The 25,357-nt window shown below is 37.9% G+C and overlaps 1 protein-coding gene and 1 non-coding gene across 2 annotated transcripts in view; both read right to left on the reverse strand.

Annotated features, from left to right (window-relative positions):
• The window catches only part of ADCY2 (adenylate cyclase 2), a 358,147-nt gene that overhangs the window by 180,546 nt on the left and 152,244 nt on the right, over positions 1–25,357 (reverse strand). The gene's annotated exons all lie outside the window — the stretch shown is intronic.
• LOC118642919 lies at positions 16,849–16,989 on the reverse strand. Its single transcript, XR_004961830.1, has one exon. It is a non-coding gene; the product is annotated as a U4 spliceosomal RNA (small nuclear RNA).

Consider the following 25,357-nt stretch of genomic DNA (forward strand, 5'->3'; position numbering starts at 1 on the left):
TCTACTGACTGCCTCCTGCATTCCCCTACTGGGGATCTGGCACACAACCTGGACATGTGCCCTGACAGGGAATCAAACCAACTACCTCTTGCACATGGGTCGATGTTCAGCCACTGAGACACCAGCCAGGCTGTCTCCTACTCTTTTTAATTCTATTAGTTTTATTTTCAACTATGTGAAGTACATAGATGTTGATGACTGTATGTCTTCTAATGAAGGCACCATCATCTGATTGTGAAATGTCTGGTGATTTTCTGGGTCTTGAATATGGTACTACTATGACCACTCCAACCTCATAGCACTTGTCCACATGATATACCTTCTACACCCCTTTATCTTTAGCCTGTATGTCTTTATATTTAAAGTGTCTCTTTTGTAAACAGCCTATAACTGGACCTTGATTTTTATTGATTTTGATAACATGTACCTCTTAGTGAATTTACTCCATTCATTTAATAATTATATGAGTGGGTTTAGGTCTTCTGTTTTACTAGTTGTTTGTCCCATCTGTTTTATGGTCCTCTCTTCCTCCTTTCCTCCTTCCTTTGGGTCAACTGATTTTTCTTGTATATTTCAATACAAGTCTCCTATAGGGATCTTAGTTGTAATTCTGCATTACTATTTGAGTGATCGCTATAGTGATGACCACATACATCCCTCACTTTTCTTCCTAATGTAACAAGAGCACCAGACACCCCTTCATGGGCCTGAGGTCTGCATATTTATACCCAATACTGGGGGCTCTCCCTCTGTAGCTCTGTGTCTAACATTTCACCTCTTCCTGTTCCAGCAGTTGGAGTGTCACTGGATTTTTTTACTGGTGGTGTAATCCAGGAAAACTGCAGCATTCTTCTGAATTGTATGCATCCCTCCTGGAGTTGCCTGCAGTGGTCCCTACAGCCAAAAACCATAAAAACAGAGAGCACATGCAGATGCTCTTCCTTCTTCCAAGTGCCAGGGTTATCTTGTTCCCTTCATTTGGGTCGCTCCCCAGTGCCTCCAGGTAGTTTTGTTTTACATTTTATGAAGAATCTGTGGAGTTATCTTGGAAATAATGTCTGATAGGAGTTACTCTATCATTAATGGAAGTGAAACTCTATTGTACAGATGAGAAAACTGAGGCACAGAGGTTAAGTAACTTTCTTAAAGTTCACCATTCCAAAGGGATATTGTTACAGCAAAAGACAATGCATTTATCATTTTGGTAGGAAATATATCTAGGTTACTTCTAGTTGCCACTGTTTCTCTTACCCTCAACACTCCTACCAGGCCACTAGGACAGACCACAAGTGGAATCATAGTGGCTGTGGACCCTACCACCTTCCACCATTAGTTTCCAAGGAGCTCTACCCTGCTGGGAACCTGGAGGAGTAGGGAAGAATGGGGAGGGGGGCTTCAAGGCTGGCACACTGACTATCCAAATACGAAGGCTGGACATGAACGGCAGTCCCCAGCATTAAGACTGTTCCTCCTGTAGAGTTACAACTAGGCTCTGAAAATAACACACCCACAATTCTAAAATAGTGACTTCAGAGAAATTAGATAGATGAACAACACATTTATTGCAAAAATACTCAAACAACAACTGGACAGACAAAAAGCTTTCAGGAAGTAGGAACGTGAAAATATTTCAGTGTATGGAAAAGGCGAGAGTAAACAGCTAAGTGCTACACTGGGGAGACCTCTATGCTATATTTTAGAACTTCCCAAATAAAAAAGTGCTGGGAGCTGATTCCAGACTTCTCTTTCCATGTAACCACTGGCACCCCACTGCACAAGCTACCACTTCAGAAGGCCTCCCTGGGCTGGAAATTTTCAAAGTGCTCCCGGATACATTAAGTACCAGGAAATAAAATGCCAAGTGACCCACATTAGAAGCATTCTCACTTCAGAGGTTTTTGATCAATGCATACTATGGATATATAAATTTTCCAGGATAGCAAGAAGCACACAGCAAGAGTCGCCAGCTTGGTGTTTCTGAGATAGCTGAGGGAGCACCCTGAAAGTGTGAGGCCTTTTCTGGGAGCTGAGGAAGGCTCCTTGGAGGGACATATGTAGGTGTTCCGGCGCCTACCGGGCACCATCCCTTCCAGCTACTCTCTCCTCTCGTTCTCCCCTGCCTTCCTTCTCTGCAGACACCCCAGGGACTGACTTTCCTCTTGCTCTTGTCAGTCATTAAAATTTAAGTACTTTCCACTTCCCTTTTCTCTGGTATATTGGAGTCAGGTTACAGGTTCTCAAAGCTTCTCTTTCCCTCCTGATTGGGATGGAACTATGTCCCTTAATTTTTCTAAGCCTTGTTTTAACTTATTTACTGTTTTCATTTTATTATCCCAATACTGGTTGTTATAAGAAAGTTGAAGTCAAGAAGAAAACAGTACACCTGAGGGTACTTATAACCCCACAAGGCAGTCTTCTGAGAAGCTTCTCTGGGTATTCTTTGACACATGATGGGGCCAGGAGTCAACACTTTTCACACCTGTTGGCTCCACCTCAATGTGCCAAATTCATCATCTTTATTTCTTGAGTGCAAATCACAGACACCATTTCCTTTTTTAAAAAAAGCCTCTATCCCAGCTACATGCATATCAAAATCACATATATGTGTGATAATTACAAATTTGATGGAAGGTAAACTTGCTCTGAAATATTTCAAACACAGGATTAATCTAGTTCAATGTGTTCTACAGAATACAAAATAGCTTCACACACATGCTCTAAGGACTGTCTTGACTTTTTGATCATAGTTCTAATAATAAATTAAAATAGAAAAATGCTCATTTACTTGAATGTAATATAATCATTCTAATCCCACAGGTCTGCGCTTAAATGTGACCACACTGGCTTTCCCTGGCCACACTGAGCATTTTAATAATTACATTTCTCTGGCTAGAAGAGAATGAATAGTGTTGGGAATATGATAGTCTATAAAGAGAGAGAGAGGGGGAGAGAATAACAACATCCCCATTATGAACGGAAGGAAAAGAGAATAATTTTTGTTAAAAATTAATGAGAACGGAATTGGGCACCCTGAGAGGTGGGAAGCTCATAATGAAGACACACTGAGAGGTTCCATGGAATTAAAAAGTTGCTTTTTTTAGTAAAGATGAATCTATTCAGGTAAACCACACCTGCACATAAAATATCCTAAATATACACTGTCAATTTTAAGTAGGTTTGCTAGTTCTACTTGTTATACAAATGTACTTAACATTTGGGGACATGCTTAAAATAAACCCCTGGTTAAGAAAGCCCTTGATGATGATAATGATGATGATGATGATGAATGTTAATAAAATGGTTCAATTTCTGTCTTTACTTAAACTTTGTTACCTGTAGCAAGTCACATAAATTATCCGAGTCTCAGTTTCATGTTCCATAAAACAGGAATGCTTCAGTTGTATGCATTTAAAACAAAATAATATGATGAATATTGCTTTGTAAAGGGTCTGGCACACAGCAAACTCTTGAAAATGGTACCTATTGTTTTAATTTACCCAAGAACCCTGGGAATTCTTGGATTCTATTGCAGGCTTTTATGCAAGGTATCTTGAGAGGATTCTTTATTTTTGGTAACCCTGATTCACCTAAACCATCTAGCATGTTGCTCTCCTGTTGATTCCAGATGCAAACCTGGAAATGCAGAAGCAAGAGGAGAAATGGGAGGCCTTTGCCATCTGTAATTAATGGGCCTCCCTCTACTCACGAACCCACAAGGAGGCTCTCTGGAGTGACATGAACACCATTTCCAGCCTCCTCATCCCTCCTCCAAGGAGGCATCCACTGAGGCTTCAGATTGAGCACAGAACCATCTGTGGCAGCCCCATGACAGCCCTGTTACTGCCACCTGCCTCCTGGGAGGGCCTGTGTGCAGCAGAGAGAGCCAGACAGACGACAACATTTTTGGCTCCACTTCCATGGGGGCTGGAGAAGGGTAGGCAGAGGATGCTCAGCCTAGCAGGCTCTGGTAGAGTCTAACCCCAGAACACCGTACCCAGAGGATCAATTCCAACACGCTTCAGTCTAAATAACACTTCTTTGTTGCTTTAGGAAACAGAAATAGATCCACGTGCCAAAAATAACCAGGCACAGACATATGCATACACCCTCATGAACACGCTTAGTATTTCTTAATTCTTGAAAAACAACATTATGTTAGAGGTAATTCATTTTAAAAGTATCAATTTTGTTTTCCAACAGATATGATTTTTATAGTGCATTAGAATTTCTTTTTAGCATTGGTTTTAAAATAGAACATTTTGGTAAAGATGGTCCATAGTGCATATTCCATTGTAAAAACAAAGTTGAAATGTTCTTTTTTAAAAATAAAACTTGTTTTTAATATTACATTGCTAATTATATTAATAAATGGAAGGATAGATTATATTCATGGATGAAAAGATGCAATATTGTAAAAATGTCTATTATCTCCAAGTTTTCTTAACTGATCTATAATTGGGTTTGTAGAAGTTAATATAATTCCAAAAGAGTAAATATAAAAGAAATCACTTTATCAAAGGTATACATAGCAACAGAATATCTATTAGCCTGACTCTAGAAATTCTAAATTTTAGGAAAAGTTAAAATAAATGATAATTATCAGCTAACAAGAACAAGACATTAACCACTCAAAAATGAATGCAAAAAGCACTCAGTGCATGAGAAATTCTTCATCATCCCGTTTTTGAAGGGAAGCAATCTCATCACTACTGTTTGGAGGCATCTTCTATTTAAATAAATTATGTTGAGTATTTATAAACAGTATTGTATGTTTATTTTAAATCATGGAAAAGAGGTTCAAAAGTATGTTAAAAATCACCTATAATGTAATAATAACTATTAGTTGTGAGACAAGAAAAATAGAAAGTTGGCTGAATTTGGGGGCAAGCTTATAACCAACTATTATTCAAAATGACCCATTTCAGTATTTTAATGAGCATCTTTCCAATGGTTTATATTCATATGTAGACATTTTTTCCTTACAAAAGTGGAGTAGTCATATTCTTATAATTTTAAAATGTTTTTTCACGTAATATAAATCAATGTTTACCCATATCGTTAGCCTTCAAAGTTTTTATATTACTTTACTTGAATGTAACAAAATTTATTTAACCCATCCCCTATGGTCAGGTATTTCTTTTTCTCCACTTTTTTTTGTCATTTTGAAATATACTGTGATGAACATTCTTGGAAGCTAAATTTTCATACGTATCCACTGGTATTTTTTTAGGATTCATAATGACAAGAGTAATTCCTGGGTCAAAAGGCATTTTATGTGTAAAGATCATTACTGTATTTTACCAAATTTCCCTGTATATATGGTATCAGATTTAAAGGTCACGGATAGCACAGAAGAGGGTCCATTGGCACAGGTTCTCACCCACCTGGGTGTTACATGCATTTGAAAGCTTGGGCACTTTGTTGGCAGATGCTTTAAACATTGTGAATATGATATTTCCTTCTGTTGGCTATTTGTGTGTTCGTGTGTGTGAGAGAGAACTACTCCACATTCATAGCCTCTGTGTACACCTCCTCCAGCCAATTATGGTTTTCTGAATTCACTTGAAAACATTCCTTTATCCAATAAGGAAATCAACTTACATGCTCAAATGCTTTTCCAGTTTTTTATGACTCATATTATTGCTTTATATAATTTTTAAGTAAAGACATTTAAAAATCATGTAGTCAAATATATGTCTTTTCCCTCATGTTTCTCTTCTTTAAAAGCCATCATCCATTTCCTTTACAATATGGAAAAGGGGTGATGATCTGCCACTACTGCAAGTACAATCCTCACAACCCCTCCAGTTCACCTCCCCAGAAACCACTCTCTGTATTTTCTTGTATCTTATGTGAAAATGAGTCTTCGTGTTTATTATATATTTATTATAATGGCATGTCACTAATTTCGTAAGATGGATTTTAAAGAAAACAAGGCTCATTTCATCAAATAATGGTCAACATAATATGATGGCTAAATGTATTCATATTGTAGGACTCCCTTAATAACTGCTATAGACTGGGTGGCTTAAACAACAGAAATTTATTTTCTCATATTTCTGGAGGATGGATGTCTGAGATAAGGTATCAGCAGGGTAGGTTTCCTCTGAGGTCTCTCTCCTTAGCTTGTAGATAACCTTCTACTTTTGGGCCTTCACATAAATTTTCCTGTGTGTATCTATTCCTCCATATCATCTTCTTCTTATATGAAGATACCAGTCATTGGATTAGGGATCCTCACATGACCTCATTTAACCTTAATTACCTCTTTAAAGACTTTATCTCCAAATACAGTCAGATTGTGAGGCACTGGGTGTTAGGACTCCAATATATGAATTCTTGGGGGGACATGATTCAGCTCATAATGGTGATTATCAACAAAATCCTTAACAGTGGAGAATAAACTAAAGTTCTAAAGACCTACAGTCTATAACTAACCTGTTTATCAGTTACTTACTGAAAAACAAACCATCAATAGTCTTCTTAGAATTTAAACAAACCCAGGATCCCATAACATTATACTCAAAACATTCAAGAATCAATACAAAATTCCTCAGCACACCATGGCCTGGGAAAATCTCAACTCAAAGTAAAAGTAAAATCAGAAGATACTAACCCTGTTATGTCACAGATGTTAGAATGATCAAAGGCTTTAGAGTGCTTATTATAACCAACCTCCAACAAATCAGGGCAAATCCTTTTGAAATAAATATAATGATAGAATGTCTTAGGAAAGAAATAGATGACATAAGGCAGAATGAAATGGAGATTTTAAAAACTGAATAATACAGTAACTTTTTAATTTGAAGTTTAAACTACTATTAATATATTTTATTTCAGAATTATATTTATGATTTAGTTTAATGTTAGTTTTCTAGTTGCTGATATACTTATATATTTAAAAATATTTTGTCAAAAATTCTCCAAATCCTGTTCTCTCTTCCATCCAAGTAATTTCAATTTGCTCATTTTCTTGTTTAAAAGAGAATCACGCTAACTTTTTCTCTGTAAGGGACAGCTCCTCTGAACCTTCTCACAGGGTTTACCTCTCCTCTATGACTCTGTTCCTGACACTGATGTCATGGAGACTGGCAGTAGGCCTCAGTTCCAGAAGAAACTCTAGTGCAACTTTTGTTGATAGACTTTTAAAGAGAAAATCTGGCAGTGACACAGACCTAGAAAGGTAATTTATAATGCTCACCTTTACTAATTATGAGAAATATACTTTCTTCTTATGTGCTCTTGAGTGAGCTGGGAAATACTGTCCATAAGTCAAATGGCCACTCTCACAGCTCCCACAACATAGGTGTTTCCCAGAAAATTTAGAGATCAATTAAAAAATATAATTTGGTTAAGAAAATCAACAATAAAGAAGAGTCATTCTTTTAATTATAGTATAAAAAATGCTGAGAAAATTACTTTTCATAAATGAAATCTGAACTTTAGATTCTATTAAATAAAATGATCCCTATAGTACATATCTCCCAAAGTACAAGTTATTGCCTCTTAATTTTTGTAAATCTCTGGTGACATATCAGCTAAGAATATTTCTGATAAAATCAATAACCAATGAATAAACACGAAGAGTGTTTCTGAAATCCAGTAAGGCTAAAGGCTGAGGGCTTAATAATGAAAGAACATTTATAATAGTCAAGGACAAATGTTTTATGGAGCCTCCTCTGTGACAATTTTTAAACATAAAAGAAATAGCATCACAGTATCATTCCCATGAAACTGAGTTGGCATAATACAACATTTGAATTGTGATCAACATATTAAGATTTAAAAGAAACTACCAGAAGTCACAGTCTAGAAGAGAGGGTGAAATTCTATAGCATGGGGGCTAAAAATATAAATTCTTTTGTGGCTTAATTTTTGACTTCCAATCACAAGCACTTTTTTGATTCTCTATTTTCTTTTTATTCTGCATTTCTTTTTCAGTTCATCCTCACTGTAGCCCACCTTCAACTGCTTCTACTCATGTTCCAAATCTCACAACACACTGCTTCACCTGCCCTGGAATACTGAATTGGGAGGGGGCTCTATTCCGTGCTTCTTAGTCTTACAGAAGTCTGAATTGCAGTGGTTATACCAAATGCTACAGAATAAAAAATGTTATGTTAAACTATATTTATTACAACAAAGTTACAGACCATTAAAATATTTTAGAAAGTCCATTAAAACTTCTTATGATAATATTTAACCCACAGTTCAGTTGTTCTGGTAAAAAAGTCAAGAAAACCAACCAATTTTGATTTACATTTCTCTGTGTTTTTATTTTGGCCCTGAAAAATGTATGACTGCCAGACATTGTGGTCACAGCCTCTCAGAGAATCATCATTTTGATCTGGCTGGGAATTCAACCTTTAGGGAAAGCTTAAATGAAGTATTCAAGCAGAAGCCAGATGGTTACGTCTATAGGGATAAAAAGTTGTGTGACCTTAAGCAAGTCACTTAATTCATTTTCTATTTTATAAATTCAATGAGCCCTGGCCGGTTTGGCTCAGCAGTTGGAGTGTCGGCCTGCGGACCAGAGTCCTGGGTTTGGTTCCCACTAGGGGCACGTACCCCCCAAAAATGAATGAATGAATGAATGAATGAATGAATAAATAAATAAATAAATAAGTAAATTCAATGATATTGGCTTAGAAAATATCCAGGGCTCTTTACACTGCTAAATTATTAATAGTTCTATTAATCTTTGCCTACTAAAAAGTTTTCATCTTCAAATCAGAATGAACTTTCCTATATTTCTGTAAATTAATACAATAAATAGGATTAAAACAGCATAACTAAATTAAATGAAGATTTAATTCTCAATAAACTATCCTAGGTCATTAGCACCAATGTTCTTTGCTTCTCCCAAGGCAGGAAATCGATCATTTTTCTCCTTAAATCTGAAAAGTTCGCTATTTCAAATATGGGCTTGGTGCTGGGGAAACCAAAGCCCCCCTTGAGATAGAAATTGAGGGGAATAATTAGATGAGAAGTTAGAAACATAAACATGTTATGAAAAACCAAGCTTCAAATGTCTATTCCAAGTCGCTTCGTGACTAAGGAAGAGATAAATATTAGGGAGTCATATATAGACTGAGGGAAAGGGAGAGGGGGAACAGGAAGAGAGTAACCAAAGAACTTATGTGCATATATGTATTGCCCATGGACACACACAATAAGACAGTGAAGGCCTGGGACAGGGAGCAAACTGGGTGGAGGGGGCAATGAGGGAAGAAAGGCAGGATATCTCTAAATACTCTCAACAATAAAGATAAATAAAAATTAAAATAAATAATAAAAGAAGTAGCCTGAAAACTGAAGAAGCCACATTGTACACCGGGATGGGAACTGTGGTGTGTTTGGATGACAGGTGCTTGGATGCCCTTTGGTAATGACCTCCAATTGTTTAAAATTTCTTGTCTCTTTAGTGTGTATCTAATGAAGGCCAGATTATTTGTCATAGGCATGTATGTTTTTAGTGATATGGTCTGAGCCCTTCTCAAGCATTATCTCTAAGATATCACCTACACCCCCAAGCCAGGTTAAACCACTTGCAGTAGGTGTAGGATCCTTGAACATGCCTAGACTCATGTGTGTGGTTGTCTCAGTCTTCCAGACGCAGCTCTGTGGTGCCTTCTTCTCTGAAGACTTCTTCGCCCACTCTAGCCTCTGAGGAGCTCTCCTTTGATGCTCCATGGCACTCACCACACTGCACTGGGATTGCCTGCCCCCATGTCTACCTTTCCATGAGCCCATGTGGCCTGTGTGATGCATTCTCACTGTAGCCTCTTAATGCAAAATAGCTTATGTCTTAGTAGCACATCATAGCCAAAGCTCCATCATAATCATTAGTCCATTAGCAATAGCACATGAGGAGATGCAGCAGGTTTTATTACTACAGTTCAACTTGAAAGGGTGGAAAGTCTACAGATGTTAACTCAGTCTCATGCCTGCTCCACGGAATCATGGCTGAAAAAAACATATTCTTCATGCACACAAAAGGAAGCTACTTAGCTAGAAGAAATAAGCCATTTTCTAGAACAGTCATCAGTTGAATTAAATGAAAATTCACCTAGATCATAAACTGTGCAGTGACCAGAGATGGTGAATGTTCTCTGATTTAATTAGAAAACTCCAAAGTCCCCTATTTCGTCTCCAAGAAGGAAAAACTCCAGCTATGGCAGCAGCAGCAAACAAGGGCCTTTCCAGTGGCGAATTCTCACCCTTAGTTGCAAAAACCATGGTCATGCATCAACACGCAGACCTGGGAATCTGTTTTCAATCTAATAAAAAATTCCACCATAAAACTGTAGAACACCCCAGGAAGTGAGACCAGGCACTCAGATGACAATAATTTCCATAAGCTGAGAGAAAGGGCCTGAAAATACAAAAGGGTTCTCAACATGTTAATTATTGCACCAGCCATAAGGATAACACCATATAGTCCTTTAACTTTCTTTAGATTTATCTTACTGTGAACTTAATGAAGAGCTATGCCTATGACTAAACTGTATTGAAACTGAGAGACTGAAGATTTAAAGATCAGCACCGAGTTACATAAAACAGTGACTATAAAGTAAGTTTGCAGTGATAAAGTGGAGACGGACTGGTTATAAAATCAGTGGTGCTGGGATAAATGCATATGAATAAAAGAAAACCTTTGATTTTGAGCTCTCATCACCTACTACATTAAGTGCCAAATGGACAAGAAATAAAATATTTTTAAAAGTCAGACCACAAAAAAATATTATAAACAAAATCTAGTACACTGTTCTCTCTTAAAGAAACAAAATCAACTATAAGAAAAAGGTGGATTAAGGGAGAAAGGCAGCTTCTCCTTTGACAAAGGTTTACATATCCAAGCTTTTCTGAGTGGCATCTCCAGCTCAGACTTCTCTTTGTGTTTCAGTTGCCTGACATAGTGAATGTTATTTCATGGGCACTCACCAATAAGAAGTCGATCAACAAAATTTAGAAATGAAACAATTATAAAAACATTAGATACTTCTGTACAATGGAACCCAACAAAACCAAGATTAAAAGAGAAATTAGGAAACACCAGAGATAACTATGACTTGTAAGGCTGAATACATAAACTGCACAAAGAACTAAATTTATTAACAGAACTATCCCTTAGAAGGCACAAAGTTTCAGATTTACACAATATGCACCATAAAGAAGTGAACAGTCCTTGAAAAATGCCAGTTGCATTGATAATCAAAGTAAAAAGGACACAAATACCTGACTTTTCATTTTCCTACCCCTTTAGAAATAATAATAATACTAACAAGGAAATGCCAAAATCCATTGCAGAAAAATGTCCTGTGCCTGAAACAACAGAAACCAGGGAAGAGTTTATGAGACAATCCTATTGTTCCAAGGGAATAATTCAGAGCAACGTAAGCAGCAACACTAGCAACACTGTAAGTCCAAAGATAGTCCAGTGGCAAAACTTTTAAAAATCCAAGTCTTCCTCCATAAAAATGACAAACATAAACCTTTCAGACACATACAAAAATTTATCTCAACTGCTATCCAAAAAGCAGAGAAAAATTTATCCATAGACCACGATGGCCCCTAGAAAAGTGCTGTGGCAACTGATAGACACAAATTGAAAAGAACCTCACACGTTTAAATACTGCCAAAGTGATAGAATTGTTCATGTAATCTATTAAAAAATATCTAAAGGTAAACTGTACCAAAAAATTACTGAGATTGATCAACACATTCCTGAAATTCTAAATCATAATGAAAGATTACTGTAGACTTAACCATTTTAACTCTTTTCCCCCAACATTCATCATATTATAATACTTAGAAACTTCCAAATTTGGCTCTATGCAACTTCACTGCAAAATTTTAGAATATTGAATGAGGTCATGCAGTGACCGACTTCCTCGTTGTGCTCTTGAGGAATCTGAGGTTCACAGAGTAATAAAATTAACTCCTGACCAGGGAGAGCATCCCTCTATCCAGAGCCTTCCATGATACATCGAGGCTTTGGGTGCTGCAGATTTTACATGTGTGAAGTCAGGTTCATTTCTGCAAAATCACTGTGAGAAGAAGACAGAGTTTGGGGTGTTCAGCGAGTCATAAGAAAAACACCCCTTTCTCTTACTGCTGATTGTGGACAACATCATAGTGACTATTGACAGCTGCCTTCAGAAGTGCTGACCCCAGTTCTTCTGCACTCACGTATGCTTGTGCCAATGCTTCCCTTCTTCCAGGAGGAAACTCTTTTTTTGCTCATTAGAAACAAGAACTTTCTGGATACACCACCATTTTGGAGAAGCTGGGCGGCTCAGGTCTCAGTGTGGCAGGCATTCCCAGAGCTGTTGATCATCAGTGGTAATGGGATTTCATAGGCGAGCAGGTGGTATGTAACGCATTTGCACACAAGAACTTTTATCTCCAGGGAACATCTTGGAAGAGGTGGGTATGTAAAGACATTTGGAAGACTCTGGTCCATGCTGTTATATATCCAGGTGACCCCTGTACTCATGCTAAGGCAGACTATTGGCCTGATATATATATATATATATATATATTTTTTTGGTAGCTCAAACAACTTTGTGAGAATAATTTTTTATCTTTATTGTTGAATGTATTACAGATGTTCCTCATTTTTCTCCCATTGACCCCCTTCTCCCCACTCCCGTCCTCCTCCTGCCTTTTCCCACACTGTTGTCTGTGTCCACTGGTTATGCATATAAATTCTTCAGTTTATTTCTTCCCATCCCCCAACCCCCTTCCCTTTGAGGTTTGTCAGTCTAGCGACCAATTTGTACTTCTTAATCCCTTCACCTTTTTCACCCATTCCCCCAACCCCCCTCACATCTGGCAACCAACGAAATGTTCTCTGTATCTGTGAGAATGTTTCTGTTCTTCCTGTTCATTTTGTTTGTAGATTCAATTGTCAATAGATACGTATTCACAGCCATTTTGTTTGTTCATATATTTTATCTTTTTCTTCAAAAAGACCCTTCATCATTTCATATAATAACGGTTTGGTGGTGATAAACTCCTTTAACCTTTTCTTGTCTGGAAAACTCTTTATATGGCCATCGATTCTAAATGACAGCTTTGCAGGATAGAGTAACCTGGTTGTAGGTTCTTGTTTTTCATCACCTGAATATTTCTTGCTACTCCCTTCTGGGAAATTTCCTTTGAGAAATCAGCTGACAGTCTTATGGGAACTCCCTTGTAGGTAACTAACTGCTTTTCTCTTGCTGCTTTTAAGATTCTCTCTTTGTCGTGAACCTTTTGCATTTTGATGATGATGTGTCTTGGTGTGGGCCTCTTGGGGTTCATCTTGTTTGGGACTCTCTGTGCTTTCTGAACTTGTATGTCTGTTTCCTTCATCAAGTTAGGGAAATTTTCTGCCATTATTGTTTCAAATAGGTTTTCGATTCCTTGTTCTTGCTCTTTTCCTTCTGACACCCCCAAGATGCTAATGTTGGCATGCTTGAAGTTGTCCCAGAGGCTTCTTACACTATCCTCATTGTTTTGGATTCTTTTTTCTTTTTGCTGTTCTGATTGAGTGCTTTTTGCTTCCTTATATTCCAAATCGATGGTTTGCTTCTTGGCTTTACCTACTCTACTATTGAATCTGTGTATCCTTCATTTCTGATTGGTCCTTTTTTATGTTCTTGAGGCCCTCACTAAGTTCACTGAGGTTCTCACTAAGTTCATTGAGCATCCTTGTAAGCAGTATTTTGAACTCAGCATCTGTTAGGTTGCTTATCTCCATTTCGTTTAGTTCTTTTCCTGGGGTTTTGTTCTGTTTTTTGTTTTTTTTTTTCATTTGGGACCTATTTCTTTGTCTCCTCATTTTGGCTGCCTCCCTGTGTTTGTTTCTGTGTATTACTTAACAAGAGGTATGGGGCTATCTGAGACCAGATGCTGCTTGTTTGAAAGAATTTAGGAAAACCTGAAGCAGGATCCAAGACAGGCCAATCCTATGGTTAAGCAACTGGCAACAGCTTGGGTGGGCCTGAAAGTTTGATGGGGCAGGTCCTCAGGGAATCACCAAGGCGGGGCAACCAGTGTGAGCCAAGTTGCTGGAGTTCCAGATATGGCGACTGTCTGCCTGCTGCAGAGAAGGGCTCACCAAAAAAACAAAGGCCTCTGACAGCACATTTGTCCTGGAGAAAGCCCCCGCCTACCAGTCTCAATGCCACTGCTTCTTTAATTCCGTAGTTGTAGGATTTCCATTCAGTTCAATTTCAGGCGGTTTTGAATGATGGTTGTTCTGTAGTTTAGTTGTAACTTTGATGTGGTTGTGGGAGGACGTGATACCGCATTTACCTATGCCACCATCTTGACTGGACAATTTTTATTTTATTATATATTTTTAATTCTTTTTCCTTTATTGAATTTAGAGAGAGAGGAAGTGAGAGGAAGAGAGAGGGACAGAAACATTGATGAGAGAGAACATTGACTGGCTGCCTCCTGTATGCCCCCCACTGGGGATCAGGCCCAAGACCTGGGCATGTGCCCTGACCAGGAATCAAACTGGCGACCTCTTGGTGCATGGGTCGACATTCAACCACTGAGCCACACTAGCCGGACTGTGAGAATAATTTTTATATTCTGGAAGAGAATATAAAACTTGTGAAGCAAACTGAGGCTGGAGAAAGTAAGTGGCTTAACAAAGTTTTAACTCAGGTATTACTTATTACCCTATTAATATTAAATAAAGTGGGTGCCATAAAGAATGAATCATAACCAAGGGAGTCCACACGTTCTGGGGTTATTTAGCATATAAGAAAGAGAAGCCTGATGAAAACTCCTCAAGTCTGTATTTATTTCACTAGCTTTGAAAACAAACTGAAAGCACTTTTGATAAAAGTCCTGAGGAGTTGCCCAACATTTCATGTATGTGTGCTCTGAACAGCTCGTGCATAATATCAAGTGAATTCACAATTCACTTCCGACTGTCAACAGACCAGCCATAGAGCAACCAGGCAAGAGGAAGGGCAGGACTGTTCCTCCTAGTCCAGCATGAGAGTCAACCCACCCACTGGGGTGTGGGTTAGTACAGCCCCTGGGTGTTTATTACCAGCTCTGAGTGCCTGCCCTTATTAGGACCAAGTGTACTTCCCCTGCTCCAGCATTTCCCTTTGTTCACTGGGAAAAAGGTAAATCAAGTGTTGATTTCTCATCTGAATGTCCCCTAGGAAATTCACTCTCTTTAAAACCTGGAGAACCCTGGCCGGTTTGGCTCAGCGGTTAGAGCGTCCGCCTGCGGTCCTGAGAGACCGGGTTCGGTTCCCGCTAAGGGCATGTACCTCGGTTGCAGTTTGTCCCCGGCCCTGGTCGGTTGTGCGGGTGGCAGCCACTCGATGTGTTCCTTTCGCATCGATGTTTCTCTCTCTCTCTCTCTGTTCCTCTCTCTTCCTCCCACTCTACCTGAACAAAAAATGGAAAAATGTCCTCGGGTGAGGATAAAACAAAACAAAAAACAAACAAACAAACAAAAAAAAACCTGGAGAGACCTTTATTCAGTATTGCACTGTCTTGAATTCACCATCATTCGTGGTATCAGTTCATGTTCACTGAATGTCTCTTGGTAATAGTCTTACATACTTTTACATTTTGTTTTTGTAAATATTCAAAACAGAATGAGCTTTCCATTTTTTCAGGTGCTCTTCATTGTGGTTTATTTGAACTTTGTTGGGTGGCAGCTGGACGTGAAACTCACAAAATGACTTCCAGTGGACCTTCCCTCCAAGCCAGGGCCTTCAGCAGGCACCATGGGGATCACCAGATGGTGACCAGTCACCATTTCAGGGGCAGGGAAACAGTCCATCACGAAAGACAAACAATGACCGAGGTCAGAGAGTGACTCATATCTTCAGAGGCCACATGACGGCACAATGAAGATGCCATTCAGAACACCCCACACCGGGTGGACTCCCACCTCTACCACCTGCCAGCCGCCCAGGCAGTGAGGAGTCAATGGGTTAATGTACAGAGGAATTAAAACAGTACCAGGCATCCTAAAACCTTGTGGGGGTGCTATCCTCACCGTTTCCGCTTAAATTACAATGAATTCCTTGACTTTCTCTATAGGTAAGTTACTCATAATGCTTCCCTCTTGCAATGAGAAGTGAATCTTAAAGCTGGTATTTCCTTAACCTAGTCTGGAAATGTGTCCTTATGTTGCTTTTCTAGGATGATTCTGGGCTCAGAAAGAAATGTCACCAGATCAACAGATAACCTTATTCAACTGTTTTTAGAAAAAAAGTGTTGAGTAAGTAACTACAGCTTTGGTATTTGGGTGGAAAAAGAACATCTTAAAAATGCTTACAAAGACTATCTTCCCTAGAACTACTCTTTTAAAAAATCTATTTATTTAAATTCATTTTCAACTCAAATAGAAATATGGCCATGAGCATCACATGTGATCAAAATTTGTCTGAATGTGCAATTTCATAAAAACAAAACAAAATCCCATTTTCTTTGCTTGTGCTTAGGATGGTACTTATGATAAGAGCAAGAGGATGCTTTGCTTATCAATTATAACACCCACACTATTTGACTATTCACTCAACCAACCAACGTTTACTGACTATAAACAATGGGTGAGGTGCTGTGGAGACACAAAGTTGAAAACACAGGAGTCCTCACTCCCCAGTCTTAGAACCTGGAGTGCGCCAGGTGCAGTGAGCTGTAAGACACAGAGTGAAAATGAAGGTCAGGCACTCCTCCGGGCAGCACTGGATGCTCTAAGAAGCTATAAAGCTCCCAGTTCTCATTTATAATGCCCTTGAGCTGTGCTTTTCACACTGATCCAGGAAGTGTGCTCACATGGTATGTGTTGCCTTTATTTTATTTTATTTTATTCAGTCTCCGTAGAGACTGTCAAAAATTGCCAGTGTTGACTATATTTCAAGTTGTCATGGTGGGGTATTGGGAAGAGTTTTCAATTAGCAATAATCGCACCTCAGATAAACCTCATTGGCTACAATAGTGCCATTGCTCAAAGCTAGTATATGTTGCTTTTTGTCTGGATTATATAAATCATACAAGAGCCATTCTATTTCATATTTATGATTTTTAAAGAGCCTCCATATATTAAGACAGTTAGTTAGTATGAATATACTTTTAAAAGGACCAAAACGCAAGCAGTATCTGCACATTTTGATTTTAAGAATCAAACAGGAGATTTAAAAAAATGTGCTATTCTGAAGTAGATTCAATAAGAAAGAGTCCCGAGCCTAAAGGGAGCACAGGCAGCTGCCCTCTGGATCCAGGGATGCTGGCGGTAAAAGTGGGGCTCTCTTTTCTGGGGCTCATCTCTGTCTCACCTGCATATTTTATTTTTTGTTTACCTTATATGAAGTTCTGTGTCACTGGACCCTGGAGAACTGTGGAGAATGGAGGATTTCTGTCAATCCCAAATGCAAAGAACATTTACGAAATGACATTCATCAATATTTAGCTAGCTCATATTGGTTCCTATTTAAGCGGTATGGTTTGCTAATTCCCTTTTAACTTTTTAAAAGAAATAAATATCATAGATCACATATTTTATGAATAGATTCCAAATACGGTGAGATCAAAGGTTAAATCTGTCCCCAAAATGTCAGAAAAGAGAACAAGAACAATACAATGCACTAAAACAATCTGCAGAATAGCAACCCAAGCTGATTAAATCCAAGACACAGAATTTCAAAAGATAAAATAAAAATAAAAGGGGAAGCAGTGAATGAGAATGCCTTATACTGTCCTATGAGGGCAGTTCCGTAAAATACAGAAAAAGAAAACCTAATGACTTGTTAATGGATTCCTAGAGTGAGTAGAGAAAATAATTCATAATTACACTGAGAATATAAGGAAAGAGAACCATTTTATAACAATGTAGAGCCTTGGGGTTCTTAGATTTTCAGCTAATAGGCTTTGCTATTTGAGACATGCTTTCATCAATGTCATCGGTATGTTTCTCCACTATTTAAAGTGTACTCTCTCCCGGTCTGAGTGTGCATGCATGTGTTCTGGATAGAGATAATGCCAAGGAATTAATTACTTATAGAAACTCTTTAAGTGGAATAGGAAAGATTATCATATTTTCTGCTTAGCATTGAGCACAACGATGAGACTAAACACTGAATTACCACAGTAAATGCAATGCCACAAGGATCATGATATGAACAAGACAGGCTCATCCATCACAATCAGATGACACAGGAATGTCCACACTCCCCAGTTTCATTTAGTGCCTTTTCAGAAAGTGACATCATCGAGCAAAAATCAAATAAGGTAACAAATGTAAACATTGAAATTATAAAGTACAAAGTAACTATAAATTACCATTATTCACCGACACAATCATCCATATGAAAAAAATAGGATTAAGAGTGTTCATTCGGTTAGCCCTGGCCGGTTTGGTTCAGCAGTTAGAGAATCAGCCCATGGACCAGAAAGTCCAGGGTTCGGTTCCCTCTAAGAGCACGTACAGTTTGTCCCCAGCTCTGGTTGGGGTCCTGTGGGTGCCAACCAGTTCATGTGTCTCTCTCACACCAATGTTTCTCTCTCTCTCTCTCTTCCTCCCTCTCTCCCTCCTGCTCTATCTGAAGAAGAATGGAAAAATGTCCTCGGGTGAGGATAAAAAAAAAAGAGTGTTTGCCCTGGCTGGTTTGGCTCAGCGGTTAGAGCGTCGACCTGCGGTCCTGAGAGACCCGGGTTCAGTTCCTGCTAAGGGCGCGTACCTCAGTTGCAGTTTGTCCCCGGACCTGGTCGGTCGTGCGGGTGGCAGCTACTCGATGTGTTCCTTTCACATCAATGTTTCTCTCTCTCTCTCTGTTCCTCTCTCTCCCTCCCACTCTACCTGAACAAAAAAATGGGAAAATGTCCTCGGGTGAGGATAAAAAAAAAAAAAAAGAGTGTTCAGTTAGTTGGCCTGTTAGAAGCTGCAAATATTAAAATTGACAGTTTTTCCTATATGTCAGGAATAATTGGTTAGAAAGTAAAATTTTTAAAAATTAAAAACCCATTCAGAGAGTTAAAAATATATAAAAGACTCAGAAATTAACAAGAAATGTACAAGGCTCAGATAAACAAAACTATAGGGAAAATAGCACATGGCTGTGTTGATAAGTGTACAAAGTAATGTTCTTGGGTATAAAGGCTTGGTGCTGCAGTGAATCAGAATTAGTGCAGACCTGATCAAACTGGCACTTCGGAGAAACTGAGTAACTCAGTAGGGTTGGAGGGAAGAGAGCAGACATAAAGGTGGTGGTTACGGGATGATGGCAACAATATGTACAGTGTCTTCCTGAAAGAAAATGAGAGCCCAGCACACTGCCATGCTCCTGCCAAATATATTACGTGTGGACTGTCTGAAACCTCTGGCTATGCCCCATGAGGTTATAATAACCATGTGCAAAGGCTGAGTAAATCTGGGCATTAAGTTATTTATCCATTCTAATAGTTCTGCAAAAAGAGATATTCATTATTTGCCTTCACATTTTAAAAATGCACATTTTATCTCATATATGAAAATGCCTGTTACAGGTTATCAAGAAAGTAAATAAATAAACACTAAATGGTACCTCACTTCAGAAGGAGGCCAAGTAAGTGTTTTTAGGCCATGCTTAATCAAATCTGAACTTCCCTTATACACTTAATCAAAGGGAATAAAAACATCAATAATGGGAACAAAATGCTCATAAATATTTAAAAGTAAAGTAAACAAATGATAAGAGTTAAATATTAGAAAAATATTAGCGAATTCAGATAGACTTCCTCTCCCTTCATCATTGTTCTGTACAAGAAGCACACTTGAATGCCTTCAATCCAGGCTTATCCAGAAGCCTCAAGGCCATACATCTCAATCCTGTCCTAAGCGGCATCTGCGTGCCACAGGTGTGCATGAGGCTGAACGCCATGCACTGAAACTCAGGCAGTTACTTCAGGATGGAGAAAAGATAGGGACTCTTTAAAGGGGCATTTTTAATGCTGGATAATTTTATATCCTCTTACACTAGAAAATTTTTATTACATATTTTCACTGCTTCTAAAAGTTAAAACCTTTAAAGGCAAGAAAAATAAAGAAAATATACTATAAAAACACCTGTAAATGGGCCATCCATGTCTACAGAAAAAAATGTCAACAATTACCAAGAAACACCCTTTCTTCCTCTCTTCACAGAGGCTAGCAGCATCCAGTTTTCAATACTTTTACCACATCTGAATATCACCATAAACAAAATGCAATGTTGCTCTATTTTAATCATATAAAATGAAATCCTACCATATATGCAGTATTCAGCAAGTTGGTATGTTTTATTTAATCTGATGTTTGGGGTGTCCATCTCTGCTAGAACATAAAATGATCCAGTTCATTTTCTTAATTTCTGTTTAGTATGCTTGTCTCTAAATATAGCATACACTAATTATTCCCTTTCCTACCCATGGACACTTACGAGCTGCTTTTAATTGTTGACTGTAATAAATGATGCTGAAATAAGTATTCTGGAACCTGTCTTCTTGGGGATACTCACTGAAATCTCTCTAAATAGAATAAGCAGTGACATTTCTACTTCAAAGGTATGCATAATTATATCTTCCTAAAGTAGTTATTTAATTTTCACTCCCTACAGCAGTGTACCAGTTCTCATTCATTTATATGCAATCTTGTTTTAGGTATGTCAGACTCTCAAAATATTACCAGCCTGATGGTTGTGCATTGGAAACTGTTCATATATAATGTGTATTCTTCCAATTACTATTTTTCATATCCTTTCCATATGTATATATATGGAATGTATATACTGCAAGATTTATAGAATATAGAACTTTTATTATCTTCTTCATCACAAGCATCTTCTTTTGAACCTGAGTGTTTCTTCACTTTTTTAACAGTCTTTGTACAACTGAAAATTTAAATTTCCATGTTCTAAAATTATCAATCTTCCCTTTTTAATCAGTGCTTTTTGAGTTTAAACTTCTCACAAAAGCAGGAGCCATAGGGAAAAAGATTTAAAAATTGAAGCACAACTGTTGGTGAAAATATAGATTGGTGTGAACACAATGAAAAACAGTATGAAGGCTCCTCAAAAAATTAAAAGTAGAACTACAGTATTATCCAGCAAAACACTTTGTTGAAGAGATAGCTGCACCCCATGTTCACTGCAGCATTATTCACAATGGCCAGGACACAGAAACAACCTCAGGGTCCTTTAATGAATGAAGGGATAAAGAGAATGTGATACACACACACACACACACACACACACACACGTGCACGCGCATGCACACACACACACACTATTCATCCATAAAAAAAGGAGAAAATCCTGTCACTTGTGAAAATATGGATGGTTTTTGAAGGCATTATGGTAAGTGAAATAAGTCAGACAGAGAAAGACAAATACTGTTATGATCTCACTCTTATGTAGAATATAAAAAACAAAATGTAGCCCTGGACGGTTTGGCTCAGCGGTTGGAGCGTCGGCCTGCGGTCCAGAGAGACCCGGGTTCGGTTCCCGCTAAGGGCATGTACCTCAGTTGCAGTTTGTCCCCAGCCCTGGTTGGTCGTGTGGGTGGCAGCCACTCAATGTGTCCCTTTCACATCGATGTTTCTCTCTCTCTCTCGTCCTCTCTCTCCCTCCCACTCTATCTGAACAAAAAATGGAAAAATGTCCTCGGGTGAGGATAAAAAAAAAAAAAATGTATAGAAAATGATATCATATTTGTGGTTACCAGAGATGGGGATCTGTGGAAGGAAAATTGAAAGAGGGTGATCAAAAGGTGCATATTTCCAGTTATAAGTACTAGGATGTATTGTACAACAAGATGACTACAATTATCCTGCTGTATGAAAGTTGCTAAGAGAGTAAATCCTAAGAGTTCTCATTAAAAGGAAAAAATATATTTTTTTTCTTTTTTCTCCATATCCATATATAATGAGGGATGTTATTTGAGCTTATTGTGGCAATTATTTCACAATATTTGTAAGTCAAATCACTGTACACCTTAAGTTTACAAGTGCTGTATGTAAATATCTTAATAAAACTGGAAAAGAAAAAAAAAATAAAACCGATGCCCAGAATGTTAAAACCTTCATTATGACCAAAGTTATCACAGGCTAAAGTTAAGGCTTGACACACTGGAGCACATGTTTATAACCATAATAATGACTCAAATCATACACACTTATTAGAAACTTTGATGCAAATGTATTCACATATTTATTATTCATGTATTCATTATTCATTTTTTATGTTGTTAATTGTTTATTTTCTAGCACATAAGTTCTGTGATGCTAGGGAATCTTAACTATTTCATTTGTTTTTATTGAATAGTTTTAGGCACATAATAGCTATGAATATCCACTGAATGATGAATGAATTATTGCACCTTAAGGAGATGTGATAGATATGTGAAAAAATTTATATATAAAGTTGTTCATTACAGCATCACGTGTAATACAGAAATACTGCAAGTTATCTAAATGCATAGGAAGCTGGTTAAATAAACTGTGTTCTTAATCTGAGTTGTCCAGTATAGTAGCACTAGTCACACATGGTTGTTAAAAGCACATGAAATGCATCTCATGTGGCCAAGGAACTAAATTTTTATCATAGTTAACTTAAATATAATTTTAATAGCCATATATGGCTTGTGGGCATTGTATTGGACAGCGTAGTTCTAAACACTGAGACTGACACAGTTTAAAAACTGCTTGATTCATTTGAATTTTGTTGCTGATTTTATTATCTAAGAACTGTGTGTGTGTGTGTGAAAGTAGGAAGATCATGGATATTCTGACAATGAAGTACTATGCAGCCATAAAAAAGAAGAAAATCTTGGCTTTTGTGATAGCATTGATGGACACAGAGATTATTATGCTAAGTGAAATAAACTAGTCAGAGAAAGACATATATCATATGGTCTCACTTATATGTAGAATCTAATGAACAAAGTAAACTAACAAATAAAATAGAAACAAAGGCCTGGATACCTGACACACTGACAGCTGTCAGTGGGTGAGGGGGGCTGAATGAAAGAAGGTGAAGGGATTAGACAAAGAATATATATATACATAGCCCATGGGCACAAACAACAGTGTGTTGATGGCTAGAGGGAAGGAGTAGGGCTGGGTGGAGGTGGGCAAAGTTGGGGAAGGTAGGGACATCTGTCATACTGTCGACAATAAACATACATTTTAAAATATCATGAAGTCCCACTCTGAAAAGATATATGAAAATAATATAGCCACATATATTTAGAAGATGCAAATGCTGGCTGAAGTTATAGAAATGCAATATTCCTGAAATAAATTATACATGCTTGGAAAGTATCTAACCCTCCTATTTTAAAAACATATTTTAAATTAAGTTCCTGCATATTTAAATTTAAAACGATTTTTGTCTATGCACATATAAAAGTATGTTTAAATAAACAGCTATGACATACAAACATATGTATCTTTTCTATATGAATTTAGGTAAGGAACCAACTTTTACCAATTTAAAAGTAAAAGGTCTTAATTTGCCAAAGAAGCAGTCCTACCCTCAAAATACAAACAAGTTGAATATCAAATATTACTTAAATTTCCACAACTTTTATTTTATTTCATTTAAATGTTTTTACAGATTTTGGAAGGGAGAGGAGAAAGAGAGAGAAATATCAATGAGAGAGAAACATCCATCAGCTACCTCCCGCACGGTCCCTACTGGGGATCGAACCCACAACCCAGGCATGTGCCTTGACCAGGAATCAAACCAGTGATCTCTTGGTACATGGGATGATGACACTCAATCAACTGAGACACAGGGAACAGGGCATATTTTCATAACGTTTAATAGAAAAGGTACTTGAAAGCAATCACTTAAATATGTAGTAAATGTTCAACAAGTATCTGTTGATTGATGAAAAACTGGAACTGAGTGTAAGACACATTTCCTTCCCATACTACAAACTTTCAAGGAAGAGATGCCTACAGGCCACAGTAGGGTTCAACAAGGCCATCATATAACAATGAGTTGGACAAGACTTGAAAGATGTATTTTAAAACATTTCAAGAACAGAAAAACAAACAGGGAATACCACGCACACACCCATGTCATATAAAGAGACCTGGTTTGCAATTTAATTTGAGGACGAATTGATTATAAAAGTCCCACTTCCTTCCAACACAGCATCTTGGGGTGGAGGTTGGGCAAAACGAGGGTGATAGCTGGAATCTGAGAGAGAACCAGGTTGGAGAAACACAGACAGATGATTTGCAGCCACAGACCGGGTTTCTTCACATTTGGGTCATAGTCATTAACCTCTCTGGATAGCTAATGAAAACAACTGAAACTTGTGAATATACACAAAAGCATTTCTAAGAAGATTGCTGAGACCCCATGACATCTGTTATGAACCTCTGCTCTAGGCTTTCTCATCCATCGAGAGTCTGATACCTGATGGAAGCCTTAAGTAGCTAAATAAGGGTGGGTCTGAATCAAGACCCTCTTTTCTGGGACTTTCAGAAACAGGATTAAAGTTGGAGCTGACATAGTTTTCAGCCTTTATGGATCAATCTAAAGTCTGTGGGCTTAATGGAGCTTTGTACAAATACTTTTTTGAAAGAACCACAGTATGAAAATACACTTTAACCAACCCTCACCCAGATCCTTATTTACAGCAAGTAAACATTTGGTGATTTTAATTACATTCAAATATGTACTTCCATCCCTAAAGAATGACTTTTTCATTAAGAATAGCACATTGTCTTCATTATAGTTAAATACAGAAGTATGTTCAAACTTCAGAATGGCATTGGAACACTCGACTTCTCTCATGTGGGGCAAAAGGGCTTGGATTAATTAATGCTTTTATTTAAAAGCAGGTAAATCGCCCTGGCCGGCTTGGCTCAGTGGTTAGAGCGTTGACCTGTGGTCTGGAGAGACCCGGGTTCAGTTCCTGCTAAGGGCACGTACCTCGGTTGTACTTTGTCCCCAGCCCTGGTTGGGTCGTGTGGGTGGCAACCACTCGATGTGTCCCTTTCACGTCGATGTTTCTCTCTCTGTCTCTTCCTCTCTCACCCTCCCACTCTATCCGAACAAAAAATGGAAAGAATGTCCTCAGGTGAGGATTAAAAAAAAAAAAAAAGCAAGGTAAATCCCTTTATTTATTTATATTCGATTTGAAAGAAGAAAATGTAAATTAAGCATATTTGAAATTGGACTAATTTTCTTTTCTATAAGTAGCTTTGTCATAACTCATTTCAGCACTGAAATAACTAGTAAGCAAATTCACATGAATTTATTTAAGGCATTTTGTTGTTGTTGTTTTTATTGTTGACTGTTTTTCCTCCCCTCCACACTGCCCGATCGCACTTCACCGACAATCCACAACCTCCAGA

Source organism: Molossus molossus, unplaced genomic scaffold (genome assembly GCF_014108415.1).
Source record: "Molossus molossus isolate mMolMol1 unplaced genomic scaffold, mMolMol1.p scaffold_m16_p_3, whole genome shotgun sequence".
Classification (NCBI taxonomy): Eukaryota; Metazoa; Chordata; class Mammalia; order Chiroptera; family Molossidae; genus Molossus; species Molossus molossus.